Here is a 15,770-nt window from a genome sequence, read left to right on the forward strand (position 1 = left end):
CAGGCAAAAGCAGGTTTTCACATTCAGGCCCGTAGGTAACGTTCCTTTTCAAATGCAGATTGACGGAGAACGTAGGAGCGTAATTTGACAATTGATTCATTTTTGTCCAACCTTGAGCGAGTAAAAGTAATGGCATCAGAACGGCGTAACTACACCAGGGGCATGGCCGGGGGCAGTGCTGTTCCAGTCCTCGTTAGTATAGTGGACAGTATCTCCGCCTTTTGTAATTGACATCCTAGGGCTGCTGCTGCAAGTGCAGCTATTTTTCATGGGAGAAAGTCTCTATTTCGATTAATAGTATGTGGTGGCTTTGTCCAAAGTGAGGCTGTTTAGAAATTGGTTCTTAACGTTCTTCTGTAGTCTCGCATAACCCTTTTCGATTTCTTTGACCAATTTGCACATGCTGTTTGCCATATCGCGTGCACCAAGAAGAGGGCATGCAATTGCAGGAAAGGAACTCCTCAACAGGTAACTCAAAACTGAAATTGAACGACGACCATTGCAAGCATGTGTAAGAACTCAGTCAACCCACTGACACAGCTTGAGTGTGAATGTCATCTTAAAATAACAACAATTGTGTTTCTTCCTGGTTTCAGGCCAGGGACCTTTCACGTGTGAGGCGAACTTGATAACCGCTAAACCACAGAAATCGGCGACTTTGACGAGCTACTTCAGAGCGTAGCTTCCCAGCAAGAAGAATACCACGGTCGTGGAAGTTTACTCCTCAGGGGTTTTGGGATGAAAGGATCTTTATCGAACTTTGTAGTACTAAAACCAAAAGTGTTGCCTTTCTAATTGTTAGAGCTGAGACAACCCCTTTTACAAGGCAATCCACCCAGACTGACTGTGCACATGATAATGGATAGCAAAAGGGTTTCTGCCTGATTTCGAACGAGGTACCTTTATGCATGTTAGGCCAAGGTGATATCCACTACACTACAGAATTTAGCCACGTAGGGTATTACTTTCAGAGGGTAGCATCTAACCACAAAGCGACACATTATCGTGCAAGGTCGACTCTAAGGGGCTTTCCAAAATCCTAGTGCACAATAGGTACTTTCTCAGCTTAATGGGGACCATGCTCATATGTGGAGGCTGATCGGTCCAATGCTAAGCCAGTGTAGCGTGGAGAGGGGATTGAAGCTGTGGTAATTGACATCCTAGGGCTGCTGCTTCAGTGCAGCTGTTTTTCATGGGAGAAACAAAGGCTGTTTAGAAATTGGTTCTTAACAATCTTCTCTAGTCTCGCAAAACCCTTTTTGATTTCTTTGACCAATTTGCACATGCTGTTTGCCATATCGCGTCCAACAAGAAGAGGGCGCGCAATTGTAGTCAACAGATACTCAAAACTGAAATTGAATAACGACCATTGCAACTTTAGCCAGTAATCCTCCGCTCTGTCAAAGACACAGCCTTTTTTCGGCGACTACTTTGGAGTGACTGCAAAAGATCTAACAGGCAAAAGCAGGCTTTCATATTTAGGCCCGTAGGTAACGTTCCTTTTCAAATGCAGATTGACGGAGAACGTAGGAGCGTAATTTGACAATTGATTCATTTTTGTCCAACCTTGAGCGAGTAAAAGTAATGGCATCAGAACGGCGTAACTACACCAGGGGCATGGCCGGGGGCAGTGCTGTTCCAGTCCTCGTTAGTATAGTGGACAGGATCTCCGCCTGTTGTAATTGACATCCTAGGGCTGCTGCTGCAAGTGCAGCTATTTTTCATGGGAGAAAGTCTCTATTTCGATTAATAGTATGTGGTGGCTTTGTCCAAACTGAGGCTGTTTAGAAATTGGTTCTTAACTTTCTTCTGTAGTCTCGCATAACCCTTTTCGATTTCTTTGACCAATTTGCACTTGCTGCTTGCCCTTTTCGATTTCTTTGACCAATTTGCACATGCTGTTTGCCATATCGCGTGCACCAAGAAGAGGGCATGCAATTGCAGGAAAGGAACTCCTCAACAGGTACTCAAAACTGAAATTGAACGACGACCATTGCAACTTTAGCCAGTAATGGTCCGCTCAGTCAAAGGCACACAGCCTTTGTCCAGCGACTACTCTGGCGAGACTGCAAACGAGCAGTGCTTTTCCAGTCCTCGTTAGTATAGTGGACAGTATCTCCGCCTGTCACGCGGAAGACCGGGGTTCGATTCCCCGACGGGGAGAGTCTTTTTGCCTTTGTCCCGGACAGTTGAAATTTCCCACAATACGTCTTTGGCTTGGTTGAGGAGGCTTGCATTTGCAAATGATGGCCAGAAGAAGTCATCGGTTGTTGTGCCGAAATAGCTCAATTGGGAGAGCGTTAGACTGAAGATCTGAAGGTCCCTGGTTCGATCCCGGGTTTCGGCATTACACCACCTCTGTCCGGCTTACGATGCCAAGAGGCCCCTAAACTTTTGTTTTTGTACTTAAGACGGTTCGGAAGGTAGTCTCTATGTGTGCCATTCTGTGATTTCAGGTTGTTTTACGGAGCAAGCATGTGGAAGAACTTAGTCAACCCACTGACACAGCTTGAGTGTGAATGTCATCTTAAAATAACAACAATTGTGTTTCTGCCTGATTTCAGGCTAGGGACCTTTCACGTGTGAGGCGAACTTGATAACCGCTACACCACAGATACCGGCGACTTTGACGGGCTACTTCAGAGCGTAGGCAAAAGCAGGCTTTCACATTCAGGCCCGTAGGTAACGTTCCTTTTCAAATGCAGATTGCCGGAGAACGTAGGGGCGTAATTTGACAAGTGATGCATTTTTATCCAACCTTGTGCGAGTAAAACTAATGGCATCAGAACGGCGTAACTACACCAGGGGCATGGCCGGGGCCAGTGCTGTTCCAGTCCTCATTAGTATGGTGGACAGTATCTCCGCCTGTTGTAATGGACATCCTAGGGCTGCTGCTGCAAGTGCAGCTATTTTTCATGGGAGAAAGTCTCTATTTCAATTAATAGTATGTTGTGGCTTTGTCCAAGCTGAGGCTGTTTAGAAATTGGTTCTTAACTTTCTTCTGTAATCTCGCATAACCCTTTTCGATTTCTTTGACCAATTTGCACTTGCTGCTTGCCCTTTTCGATTTCTTTGACCAATTTTGCACATGCTGTTTGCCATATTGCGTGCATCAAGAATAGGGCATCCAATTGCAGGAAAGGAACTCCTCAACAGGTACTCAAAACTGAAATTGAATAACGACCATTGCAACTTTAGCCAGTAATCGTCCGCTCTGTCAAAGACACAGCCTTTTTTCGGCGACTACTCTGGAGTGACTGCAAAAGATCTAACAGGCAAAAGCAGGTTTTCACATTCAGGCCCGTAGGTAACGTTCCTTTTCAAATGCAGATTGACGGAGAACGTAGGAGCGTAATTTGACAATTGATTCATTTTTGTCCAACCTTGAGCGAGTAAAAGTAATGGCATCAGAACGGCGTAACTACACCAGGGGCATGGCCGGGGGCAGTGCTGTTCCAGTCCTCGTTAGTATAGTGGACAGTATCTCCGCCTTTTGTAATTGACATCCTAGGGCTGCTGCTGCAAGTGCAGCTATTTTTCATGGGAGAAAGTCTCTATTTCGATTAATAGTATGTGGTGGCTTTGTCCAAAGTGAGGCTGTTTAGAAATTGGTTCTTAACGTTCTTCTGTAGTCTCGCATAACCCTTTTCGATTTCTTTGACCAATTTGCACATGCTGTTTGCCATATCGCGTGCACCAAGAAGAGGGCATGCAATTGCAGGAAAGGAACTCCTCAACAGGTAACTCAAAACTGAAATTGAACGACGACCATTGCAAGCATGTGTAAGAACTCAGTCAACCCACTGACACAGCTTGAGTGTGAATGTCATCTTAAAATAACAACAATTGTGTTTCTTCCTGGTTTCAGGCCAGGGACCTTTCACGTGTGAGGCGAACTTGATAACCGCTAAACCACAGAAATCGGCGACTTTGACGAGCTACTTCAGAGCGTAGCTTCCCAGCAAGAAGAATACCACGGTCGTGGAAGTTTACTCCTCAGGGGTTTTGGGATGAAAGGATCTTTATCGAACTTTGTAGTACTAAAACCAAAAGTGTTGCCTTTCTAATTGTTAGAGCTGAGACAACCCCTTTTACAAGGCAATCCACCCAGACTGACTGTGCACATGATAATGGATAGCAAAAGGGCTTCTGCCTGATTTCGAACGAGGGACCTTTATGCATGTTAGGCCAAGGTGATATCCACTACACTACAGAATTTAGCCACGTAGGGTATTACTTTCAGAGGGTAGCATCTAACCACAAAGCGACACATTATCGTGCAAGGTCGACTCTAAGGGGCTTTCCAAAATCCTAGTGCACAATAGGTACTTTGTCAGCTTAATGGGGACCATGCTCATATGTGGAGGCTGATCGGTCCAATGCTAAGCCAGTGTAGCGTGGAGAGGGGATTGAAGCTGTGGTAATTGACATCCTAGGGCTGCTTCTTCAGTGCAGCTGTTTTTCATATGAGAAACAAAGGCTGTTTAGAAATTGGTTCTTAACAATCTTCTGTAGTCTCGCAAAACCCTTTTTGATTTCTTTGACCAATTTGCACATGCTGTTTGCCATATCGCGTCCAACAAGAAGAGGGCGCGCAATTGTAGTCAACAGATACTCAAAACTGAAATTGAATAACGACCATTGCAACTTTAGCCAGTAATCGTCCGCTCTGTCAAAGACACAGCCTTTTTTCGGCGACTACTTTGGAGTGACTGCAAAAGATCTAACAGGCAAAAGCAGGTTTTCACATTCAGGCCCGTAGGTAACGTTCCTTTTCAAATGCAGATTGACGGAGAACGTAGGAGCGTAATTTGACAAGTGATGCATTTTTGTCCAACCTTGAGCGATTAAAAGTAATGGCATCAGAACAGCGTAACTACACCAGGGGCATGGCCGGGGGCAGTGCTGTTCCAGTCCTCGTTAGTATAGTGTACAGGATCTCCGCCTGTTGTAATTGACATCCTAGGGCTGCTGCTGCACGTGCAGCTATTTTTCATTGGAGAAAGTCTCTATTTCGATTAATAGTATGTGGTGGCTTTGTCCAAACGGAAGCTGTTTAGAAATTGGTTCTTAACTTTCTTCTGTAGTCTCGCATAACCCTTTTCGATTTCTTTGACCAATTTGCACATGCTGTTTGCCATATCGCGTGCACCAAGAAGAGGGCATGCAATTGCAGGAAAGGAACTCCTCAACAGGTAACTCAAAACTGAAATTGAACGACGACGACCATTAGTCAACCCACTGACACAGCTTAAGTGTGAATGTCATCTTTAAATAACAACAATTGTGTTTCTGCCTGGTTTCAGGCCAGGGACCTTTCACGTGTGAGGCGAACTTGATAACCGCTACACCACAGAAATCGGCGACTTTGACGAGCTACTTCAGAGCGTAGCTTCCCAGCAAGAAGAATACCACGGTCGTGGAAGTTTACTCCTCAGGGGTTTTGGGATGAAAGGATCTTTATCGAACTTTGTAGTACTAAAACCAAAAGTGTTGCCTTTCTAATTGTTAGAGCTGAGACAACCCCTTTTACAAGGCAATCCACCCAGACTGACTGTGCACATGATAATGGATAGCAAAAGGGTTTCTGCCTGATTTCGAACGAGGGACCTTTATGCATGTTAGGCCAAGGTGATATCCACTACACTACAGAATTTAGCCACGTAGGGTATTACTTTCAGAGGGTAGCATCTAACCACAAAGCGACACATTATCGTGCAAGGTCGACTCTAAGGGGCTTTCCAAAATCCTAGTGCACAATAGGTACTTTCTCAGCTTAATGGGGACCATGCTCATATGTGGAGGCTGATCGGTCCAATGCTAAGCCAGTGTAGCGTGGAGAGGGGATTGAAGCTGTGGTAATTGACATCCTAGGGCTGCTTCTTCAGTGCAGCTGTTTTTCATGGGAGAAACAAAGGCTGTTTAGAAATTGGTTCTTAACAATCTTCTGTAGTCTCGCAAAACCCTTTTTGATTTCTTTGACCAATTTGCACATGCTGTTTGCCATATCGCGTCCAACAAGAAGAGGGCGCGCAATTGTAGTCAACAGATACTCAAAACTGAAATTGAATAACGACCATTGCAACTTTAGCCAGTAATCGTCCGCTCTGTCAAAGACACAGCCTTTTTTCGGCGACTACTCTGGAGTGACTGCAAAAGATCTAACAGGCAAAAGCAGGTTTTCACATTCAGGCCCGTAGGTAACGTTCCTTTTCAAATGCAGATTGACGGAGAACGTAGGAGCGTAATTTGACAATTGATTCATTTTTGTCCAACCTTGAGCGAGTAAAAGTAATGGCATCAGAACGGCGTAACTACACCAGGGGCATGGCCGGGGGCAGTGCTGTTCCAGTCCTCGTTAGTATGGTGGACAGTATCTCGGCATTTTGTAATTGACATCCTAGGGCTGCTGCTGCAAGTGCAGCTATTTTTCATGGGAGAAAGTCTCTATTTCGATTAATAGTATGTGGTGGCTTTGTCCAAAGTGAGGCTGTTTAAAAATTGGTTCTTAACGTTCTTCTGTAGTCTCGCATAACCCTTTTCGATTTCTTTGACCAATTTGCACATGCTGTTTGCCATATCGCGTGCACCAAGAAGAGGGCATGCAATTGCAGGAAAGGAACTCCTCAACAGGTAACTCAAAACTGAAATTGAACGACGACCATTGCAAGCATGTGTAAGAACTCAGTCAACCCACTGACACAGCTTGAGTGTGAATGTCATCTTAAAATAACAACAATTGTGTTTCTGCCTGGTTTCAGGCCAGGGACCTTTCACGTGTGAGGCGAACTTGATAACCGCTAAACCACAGAAATCGGCGACTTTGACGAGCTACTTCAGAGCGTAGCTTCCCAGCAAGAAGAATACCACGGTCGTGGAAGTTTACTCCTCAGGGGTTTTGGGATGAAAGGATCTTTATCGAACTTTGTAGTACTAAAACCAAAAGTGTTGCCTTTCTAATTGTTAGAGCTGAGACAACCCCTTTTACAAGGCAATCCACCCAGACTGACTGTGCACATGATAATGGATAGCAAAAGGGCTTCTGCCTGATTTCGAACGAGGGACCTTTATGCATGTTAGGCCAAGGTGATATCCACTACACTACAGAATTTAGCCACGTAGGGTATTACTTTCAGAGGGTAGCATCTAACCACAAAGCGACACATTATCGTGCAAGGTCGACTCTAAGGGGCTTTCCAAAATCCTAGTGCACAATAGGTACTTTCTCAGCTTAATGGGGACCATGCTCATATGTGGAGGCTGATCGGTCCAATGCTAAGCCAGTGTAGCGTGGAGAGGGGATTGAAGCTGTGGTAATTGACATCCTAGGGCTGCTTCTTCAGTGCAGCTGTTTTTCATGAGAGAAACAAAGGCTGTTTAGAAATTGGTTCTTAACAATCTTCTGTAGTCTCGCAAAACCCTTTTTGATTTCTTTGACCAATTTGCACATGCTGTTTGCCATATCGCGTCCAACAAGAAGAGGGCGCGCAATTGTAGTCAACAGATACTCAAAACTGAAATTGAATAACGACCATTGCAACTTTAGCCAGTAATCGTCCGCTCTGTCAAAGACACAGCCTTTTTTCGGCGACTACTCTGGAGTGACTGCAAAAGATCTAACAGGCAAAAGCAGGCTTTCATATTCAGGCCCGTAGGTAACGTTCCTTTTCAAATGCAGATTGACGGAGAACGTAGGAGCGTAATTTGACAATTGATTCATTTTTGTCCAACCTTGAGCGAGTAAAAGTAATGGCATCAGAACGGCGTAACTACACCAGGTGCATGGCCGGGGGCAGTGCTGTTCCAGTCCTCGTTAGTATAGTGGACAGGATCTCCGCCTGTTGTAATTGACATCCTAGGGCTGCTGCTGCAAGTGCAGCTATTTTTCATGGGAGAAAGTCTCTATTTCGATTAATAGTATGTGGTGGCTTTGTCCAAACTGAGGCTGTTTAGAAATTGGTTCTTAACTTTCTTCTGTAGTCTCGCATAACCCTTTTCGATTTCTTTGACCAATTTGCACTTGCTGCTTGCCCTTTTCGATTTCTTTGACCAATTTGCACATGCTGTTTGCCATATCGCGTGCACCAAGAAGAGGGCATGCAATTGCAGGAAAGGAACTCCTCAACAGGTACTCAAAACTGAAATTGAACGACGACCATTGCAACTTTAGCCAGTAATGGTCCGCTCAGTCAAAGGCACACAGCCTTTGTCCAGCGACTACTCTGGCGAGACTGCAAACGAGCAGTGCTTTTCCAGTCCTCGTTAGTATAGTGGACAGTATCTCCGCCTGTCACGCGGAAGACCGGGGTTCGATTCCCCGACGGGGAGAGTCTTTTTGCCTTTGTCCCGGACAGTTGAAATTTCCCACAATACGTCTTTGGCTTGGTTGAGGAGGCTTGCATTTGCAAATGATGGCCAGAAGAAGTCATCGGTTGTTGTGCCGAAATAGCTCAATTGGGAGAGCGTTAGACTGAAGATCTGAAGGTCCCTGGTTCGATCCCGGGTTTCGGCATTACACCACCTCTGTCCGGCTTACGATGCCAAGAGGCCCCTAAACTTTTGTTTTTGTACTTAAGACGGTTCGGAAGGTAGTCTCTATGTGTGCCATTCTGTGATTTCAGGTTGTTTTACGGAGCAAGCATGTGGAAGAACTTAGTCAACCCACTGACACAGCTTGAGTGTGAATGTCATCTTAAAATAACAACAATTGTGTTTCTGCCTGATTTCAGGCTAGGGACCTTTCACGTGTGAGGCGAACTTGATAACCGCTACACCACAGATACCGGCGACTTTGACGGGCTACTTCAGAGCGTAGGCAAAAGCAGGCTTTCACATTCAGGCCCGTAGGTAACGTTCCTTTTCAAATGCAGATTGCCGGAGAACGTAGGGGCGTAATTTGACAAGTGATGCATTTTTATCCAACCTTGTGCGAGTAAAACTAATGGCATCAGAACGGCGTAACTACACCAGGGGCATGGCCGGGGCCAGTGCTGTTCCAGTCCTCATTAGTATGGTGGACAGTATCTCCGCCTGTTGTAATGGACATCCTAGGGCTGCTGCTGCAAGTGCAGCTATTTTTCATGGGAGAAAGTCTCTATTTCAATTAATAGTATGTTGTGGCTTTGTCCAAGCTGAGGCTGTTTAGAAATTGGTTCTTAACTTTCTTCTGTAATCTCGCATAACCCTTTTCGATTTCTTTGACCAATTTGCACTTGCTGCTTGCCCTTTTCGATTTCTTTGACCAATTTTGCACATGCTGTTTGCCATATTGCGTGCATCAAGAATAGGGCATCCAATTGCAGGAAAGGAACTCCTCAACAGGTACTCAAAACTGAAATTGAATAACGACCATTGCAACTTTAGCCAGTAATCGTCCGCTCTGTCAAAGACACAGCCTTTTTTCGGCGACTACTCTGGAGTGACTGCAAAAGATCTAACAGGCAAAAGCAGGTTTTCACATTCAGGCCCGTAGGTAACGTTCCTTTTCAAATGCAGATTGACGGAGAACGTAGGAGCGTAATTTGACAATTGATTCATTTTTGTCCAACCTTGAGCGAGTAAAAGTAATGGCATCAGAACGGCGTAACTACACCAGGGGCATGGCCGGGGGCAGTGCTGTTCCAGTCCTCGTTAGTATAGTGGACAGTATCTCCGCCTTTTGTAATTGACATCCTAGGGCTGCTGCTGCAAGTGCAGCTATTTTTCATGGGAGAAAGTCTCTATTTCGATTAATAGTATGTGGTGGCTTTGTCCAAAGTGAGGCTGTTTAGAAATTGGTTCTTAACGTTCTTCTGTAGTCTCGCATAACCCTTTTCGATTTCTTTGACCAATTTGCACATGCTGTTTGCCATATCGCGTGCACCAAGAAGAGGGCATGCAATTGCAGGAAAGGAACTCCTCAACAGGTAACTCAAAACTGAAATTGAACGACGACCATTGCAAGCATGTGTAAGAACTCAGTCAACCCACTGACACAGCTTGAGTGTGAATGTCATCTTAAAATAACAACAATTGTGTTTCTTCCTGGTTTCAGGCCAGGGACCTTTCACGTGTGAGGCGAACTTGATAACCGCTAAACCACAGAAATCGGCGACTTTGACGAGCTACTTCAGAGCGTAGCTTCCCAGCAAGAAGAATACCACGGTCGTGGAAGTTTACTCCTCAGGGGTTTTGGGATGAAAGGATCTTTATCGAACTTTGTAGTACTAAAACCAAAAGTGTTGCCTTTCTAATTGTTAGAGCTGAGACAACCCCTTTTACAAGGCAATCCACCCAGACTGACTGTGCACATGATAATGGATAGCAAAAGGGTTTCTGCCTGATTTCGAACGAGGGACCTTTATGCATGTTAGGCCAAGGTGATATCCACTACACTACAGAATTTAGCCACGTAGGGTATTACTTTCAGAGGGTAGCATCTAACCACAAAGCGACACATTATCGTGCAAGGTCGACTCTAAGGGGCTTTCCAAAATCCTAGTGCACAATAGGTACTTTCTCAGCTTAATGGGGACCATGCTCATATGTGGAGGCTGATCGGTCCAATGCTAAGCCAGTGTAGCGTGGAGAGGGGATTGAAGCTGTGGTAATTGACATCCTAGGGCTGCTTCTTCAGTGCAGCTGTTTTTCATGGGAGAAACAAAGGCTGTTTAGAAATTGGTTCTTAATCTTCTGTAGTCTCGCAAAACCCTTTTTGATTTCTTTGACCAATTTGCACATGCTGTTTGCCATATCGCGTCCAACAAGAAGAGGGCGCGCAATTGTAGTCAACAGATACTCAAAACTGAAATTGAATAACGACCATTGCAACTTTAGCCAGTAATCGTCCGCTCTGTCAAAGACACAGCCTTTTTTCGGCGACTACTTTGGAGTGACTGCAAAAGATCTAACAGGCAAAAGCAGGTTTTCACATTCAGGCCCGTAGGTAACGTTCCTTTTCAAATGCAGATTGACGGAGAACGTAGGAGCGTAATTTGACAATTGATTCATTTTTGTCCAACCTTGAGCGAGTAAAAGTAATGGCATCAGAACGGCGTAACTACACCAGGGGCATGGCCGGGGGCAGTGCTGTTCCAGTCCTCGTTAGTATAGTGGACAGTATCTCCGCCTTTTGTAATTGACATCCTAGGGCTGCTGCTGCAAGTGCAGCTATTTTTCATGGGAGAAAGTCTCTATTTCGATTAATAGTATGTGGTGGCTTTGTCCAAAGTGAGGCTGTTTAGAAATTGGTTCTTAACGTTCTTCTGTAGTCTCGCATAACCCTTTTCGATTTCTTTGACCAATTTGCACATGCTGTTTGCCATATCGCGTGCACCAAGAAGAGGGCATGCAATTGCAGGAAAGGAACTCCTCAACAGGTAACTCAAAACTGAAATTGAACGACGACCATTGCAAGCATGTGTAAGAACTCAGTCAACCCACTGACACAGCTTGAGTGTGAATGTCATCTTAAAATAACAACAATTGTGTTTCTTCCTGGTTTCAGGCCAGGGACCTTTCACGTGTGAGGCGAACTTGATAACCGCTAAACCACAGAAATCGGCGACTTTGACGAGCTACTTCAGAGCGTAGCTTCCCAGCAAGAAGAATACCACGGTCGTGGAAGTTTACTCCTCAGGGGTTTTGGGATGAAAGGATCTTTATCGAACTTTGTAGTACTAAAACCAAAAGTGTTGCCTTTCTAATTGTTAGAGCTGAGACAACCCCTTTTACAAGGCAATCCACCCAGACTGACTGTGCACATGATAATGGATAGCAAAAGGGTTTCTGCCTGATTTCGAACGAGGGACCTTTATGCATGTTAGGCCAAGGTGATATCCACTACACTACAGAATTTAGCCACGTAGGGTATTACTTTCAGAGGGTAGCATCTAACCACAAAGCGACACATTATCGTGCAAGGTCGACTCTAAGGGGCTTTCCAAAATCCTAGTGCACAATAGGTACTTTCTCAGCTTAATGGGGACCATGCTCATATGTGGAGGCTGATCGGTCCAATGCTAAGCCAGTGTAGCGTGGAGAGGGGATTGAAGCTGTGGTAATTGACATCCTAGGGCTGCTTCTTCAGTGCAGCTGTTTTTCATGGGAGAAACAAAGGCTGTTTAGAAATTGGTTCTTAACAATCTTCTGTAGTCTCGCAAAACCCTTTTTGATTTCTTTGACCAATTTGCACATGCTGTTTGCCATATCGCGTCCAACAAGAAGAGGGCGCGCAATTGTAGTCAACAGATACTCAAAACTGAAATTGAATAACGACCATTGCAACTTTAGCCAGTAATCGTCCGCTCTGTCAAAGACACAGCCTTTTTTCGGCGACTACTTTGGAGTGACTGCAAAAGATCTAACAGGCAAAAGCAGGTTTTCACATTCAGGCCCGTAGGTAACGTTCCTTTTCAAATGCAGATTGACGGAGAACGTAGGAGCGTAATTTGACAAGTGATGCATTTTTGTCCAACCTTGAGCGATTAAAAGTAATGGCATCAGAACAGCGTAACTACACCAGGGGCATGGCCGGGGCCAGTGCTGTTCCAGTCCTCGTTAGTATAGTGTACAGGATCTCCGCCTGTTGTAATTGACATCCTAGGGCTGCTGCTGCACGTGCAGCTATTTTTCATTGGAGAAAGTCTCTATTTCGATTAATAGTATGTGGTGGCTTTGTCCAAACGGAAGCTGTTTAGAAATTGGTTCTTAACGTTCTTCTGTAGTCTCGCATAACCCTTTTCGATTTCTTTGACCAATTTGCACATGCTGTTTGCCATATCGCGTGCACCAAGAAGAGGGCATGCAATTGCAGGAAAGGAACTCCTCAACAGGTAACTCAAAACTGAAATTAAACGACGACGACCATTAGTCAACCCACTGACACAGCTTGAGTGTGAATGTCATCTTTAAATAACAACAATTGTGTTTCTGCCTGGTTTCAGGCCAGGGACCTTTCACGTGTGAGGCGAACTTGATAACCGCTACACCACAGAAATCGGCGACTTTGACGAGCTACTTCAGAGCGTAGCTTCCCAGCAAGAAGAATACCACGGTCGTGGAAGTTTACTCCTCAGGGGTTTTGGGATGAAAGGATCTTTATCGAACTTTGTAGTACTAAAACCAAAAGTGTTGCCTTTCTAATTGTTAGAGCTGAGACAACCCCTTTTACAAGGCAATCCACCCAGACTGACTGTGCACATGATAATGGATAGCAAAAGGGTTTTTGCCTGATTTCGAACGAGGGACCTTTATGCATGTTAGGCCAAGGTGATATCCACTACACTACAGAATTTAGCCACGTAGGGTATTACTTTCAGAGGGTAGCATCTAACCACAAAGCGACACATTATCGTGCAAGGTCGACTCTAAGGGGCTTTCCAAAATCCTAGTGCACAATAGGTACTTTCTCAGCTTAATGGGGACCATGCTCATATGTGGAGGCTGATCGGTCCAATGCTAAGCCAGTGTAGCGTGGAGAGGGGATTGAAGCTGTGGTAATTGACATCCTAGGGCTACTTCTTCAGTGCAGCTGTTTTTCATGGGAGAAACAAAGGCTGTTTAGAAATTGGTTCTTAACAATCTTCTGTAGTCTCGCAAAACCCTTTTTGATTTCTTTGACCAATTTGCACATGCTGTTTGCCATATCGCGTCCAACAAGAAGAGGGCGCGCAATTGTAGTCAACAGATACTCAAAACTGAAATTGAATAACGACCATTGCAACTTTAGCCAGTAATCGTCCGCTCTGTCAAAGACACAGCCTTTTTTCGGCGACTACTCTGGAGTGACTGCAAAAGATCTAACAGGCAAAAGCAGGTTTTCACATTCAGGCCCGTAGGTAACGTTCCTTTTCAAATGCAGATTGACGGAGAACGTAGGAGCGTAATTTGACAATTGATTCATTTTTGTCCAACCTTGAGCGAGTAAAAGTAATGGCATCAGAACGGCGTAACTACACCAGGGGCATGGCCGGGGGCAGTGCTGTTCCAGTCCTCGTTAGTATAGTGGACAGTATCTCCGCCTTTTGTAATTGACATCCTAGGGCTGCTGCTGCAAGTGCAGCTATTTTTCATGGGAGAAAGTCTCTATTTCGATTAATAGTATGTGGTGGCTTTGTCCAAAGTGAGGCTGTTTAGAAATTGGTTCTTAACGTTCTTCTGTAGTCTCGCATAACCCTTTTCGATTTCTTTGACCAATTTGCACATGCTGTTTGCCATATCGCGTGCACCAAGAAGAGGGCATGCAATTGCAGGAAAGGAACTCCTCAACAGGTAACTCAAAACTGAAATTGAACGACGACCATTGCAAGCATGTGTAAGAACTCAGTCAACCCACTGACACAGCTTGAGTGTGAATGTCATCTTAAAATAACAACAATTGTGTTTCTGCCTGGTTTCAGGCCAGGGACCTTTCACGTGTGAGGCGAACTTGATAACCGCTAAACCACAGAAATCGGCGACTTTGACGAGCTACTTCAGAGCGTAGCTTCCCAGCAAGAAGAATACCACGGTCGTGGAAGTTTACTCCTCAGGGGTTTTGGGATGAAAGGATCTTTATCGAACTTTGTAGTACTAAAACCAAAAGTGTTGCCTTTCTAATTGTTAGAGCTGAGACAACCCCTTTTACAAGGCAATCCACCCAGACTGACTGTGCACATGATAATGGATAGCAAAAGGGTTTCTGCCTGATTTCGAACGAGGGACCTTTATGCATGTTAGGCCAAGGTGATATCCACTACACTACAGAATTTAGCCACGTAGGGTATTACTTTCAGAGGGTAGCATCTAACCACAAAGCGACACATTATCGTGCAAGGTCGACTCTAAGGGGCTTTCCAAAATCCTAGTGCACAATAGGTACTTTCTCAGCTTAATGGGGACCATGCTCATATGTGGAGGCTGATCGGTCCAATGCTAAGCCAGTGTAGCGTGGAGAGGGGATTGAAGCTGTGGTAATTGACATCCTAGGGCTGCTTCTTCAGTGCAGCTGTTTTTCATGAGAGAAACAAAGGCTGTTTAGAAATTGGTTCTTAACAATCTTCTGTAGTCTCGCAAAACCCTTTTTGATTTCTTTGACCAATTTGCACATGCTGTTTGCCATATCGCGTCCAACAAGAAGAGGGCGCGCAATTGTAGTCAACAGATACTCAAAACTGAAATTGAATAACGACCATTGCAACTTTAGCCAGTAATCGTCCGCTCTGTCAAAGACACAGCCTTTTTTCGGCGACTACTCTGGAGTGACTGCAAAAGATCTAACAGGCAAAAGCAGGCTTTCATATTCAGGCCCGTAGGTAACGTTCCTTTTCAAATGCAGATTGACGGAGAACGTAGGAGCGTAATTTGACAATTGATTCATTTTTGTCCAACCTTGAGCGAGTAAAAGTAATGGCATCAGAACGGCGTAACTACACCAGGGGCATGGCCGGGGGCAGTGCTTTTCCAGTCCTCGTTAGTATAGTGTACAGGATCTCCGCCTGTTGTAATTGACATCCTAGGGCTGCTGCTGCACGTGCAGCTATTTTTCATTGGAGAAAGTCTCTATTTCGATTAATAGTATGTGGTGGCTTTGTCCAAACGGAAGCTGTTTAGAAATTGGTTCTTAACTTTCTTCTGTAGTCTCGCATAACCCTTTTCGATTTCTTTGACCAATTTGCACATGCTGTTTGCCATATCGCGTGCACCAAGAAGAGGGCATGCAATTGCAGGAAAGGAACTCCTCAACAGGTAACTCAAAACTGAAATTGAACGACGACGACCATTAGTCAACCCACTGACACAGCTTGAGTGTG

The 15,770-nt window shown here is 44.9% G+C and overlaps 4 non-coding genes across 4 annotated transcripts; all 4 read left to right on the forward strand.

Annotated features, from left to right (window-relative positions):
* The first annotated feature begins 2,091 nt into the window (after window positions 1-2,091).
* On the forward strand, window positions 2,092-2,163 carry trnad-guc (transfer RNA aspartic acid (anticodon GUC)). Its single transcript has one exon. It is a non-coding gene; the product is annotated as a tRNA-Asp (tRNA).
* A 111-nt stretch (window positions 2,164-2,274) lies between these two features.
* trnaf-gaa (transfer RNA phenylalanine (anticodon GAA)) lies at window positions 2,275-2,347 on the forward strand. The gene has a single exon. It is a non-coding gene; the product is annotated as a tRNA-Phe (tRNA).
* A 5,909-nt stretch (window positions 2,348-8,256) lies between these two features.
* On the forward strand, window positions 8,257-8,328 carry trnad-guc (transfer RNA aspartic acid (anticodon GUC)). The gene has a single exon. It is a non-coding gene; the product is annotated as a tRNA-Asp (tRNA).
* A 111-nt stretch (window positions 8,329-8,439) lies between these two features.
* On the forward strand, window positions 8,440-8,512 carry trnaf-gaa (transfer RNA phenylalanine (anticodon GAA)). Its single transcript has one exon. It is a non-coding gene; the product is annotated as a tRNA-Phe (tRNA).
* The last annotated feature ends 7,258 nt before the right edge of the window (window positions 8,513-15,770 follow it).

This window comes from Channa argus, unplaced genomic scaffold (genome assembly GCF_033026475.1).
Source record: "Channa argus isolate prfri unplaced genomic scaffold, Channa argus male v1.0 Contig087, whole genome shotgun sequence".
In the NCBI taxonomy this organism is placed as follows: domain Eukaryota; kingdom Metazoa; phylum Chordata; class Actinopteri; order Anabantiformes; family Channidae; genus Channa; species Channa argus.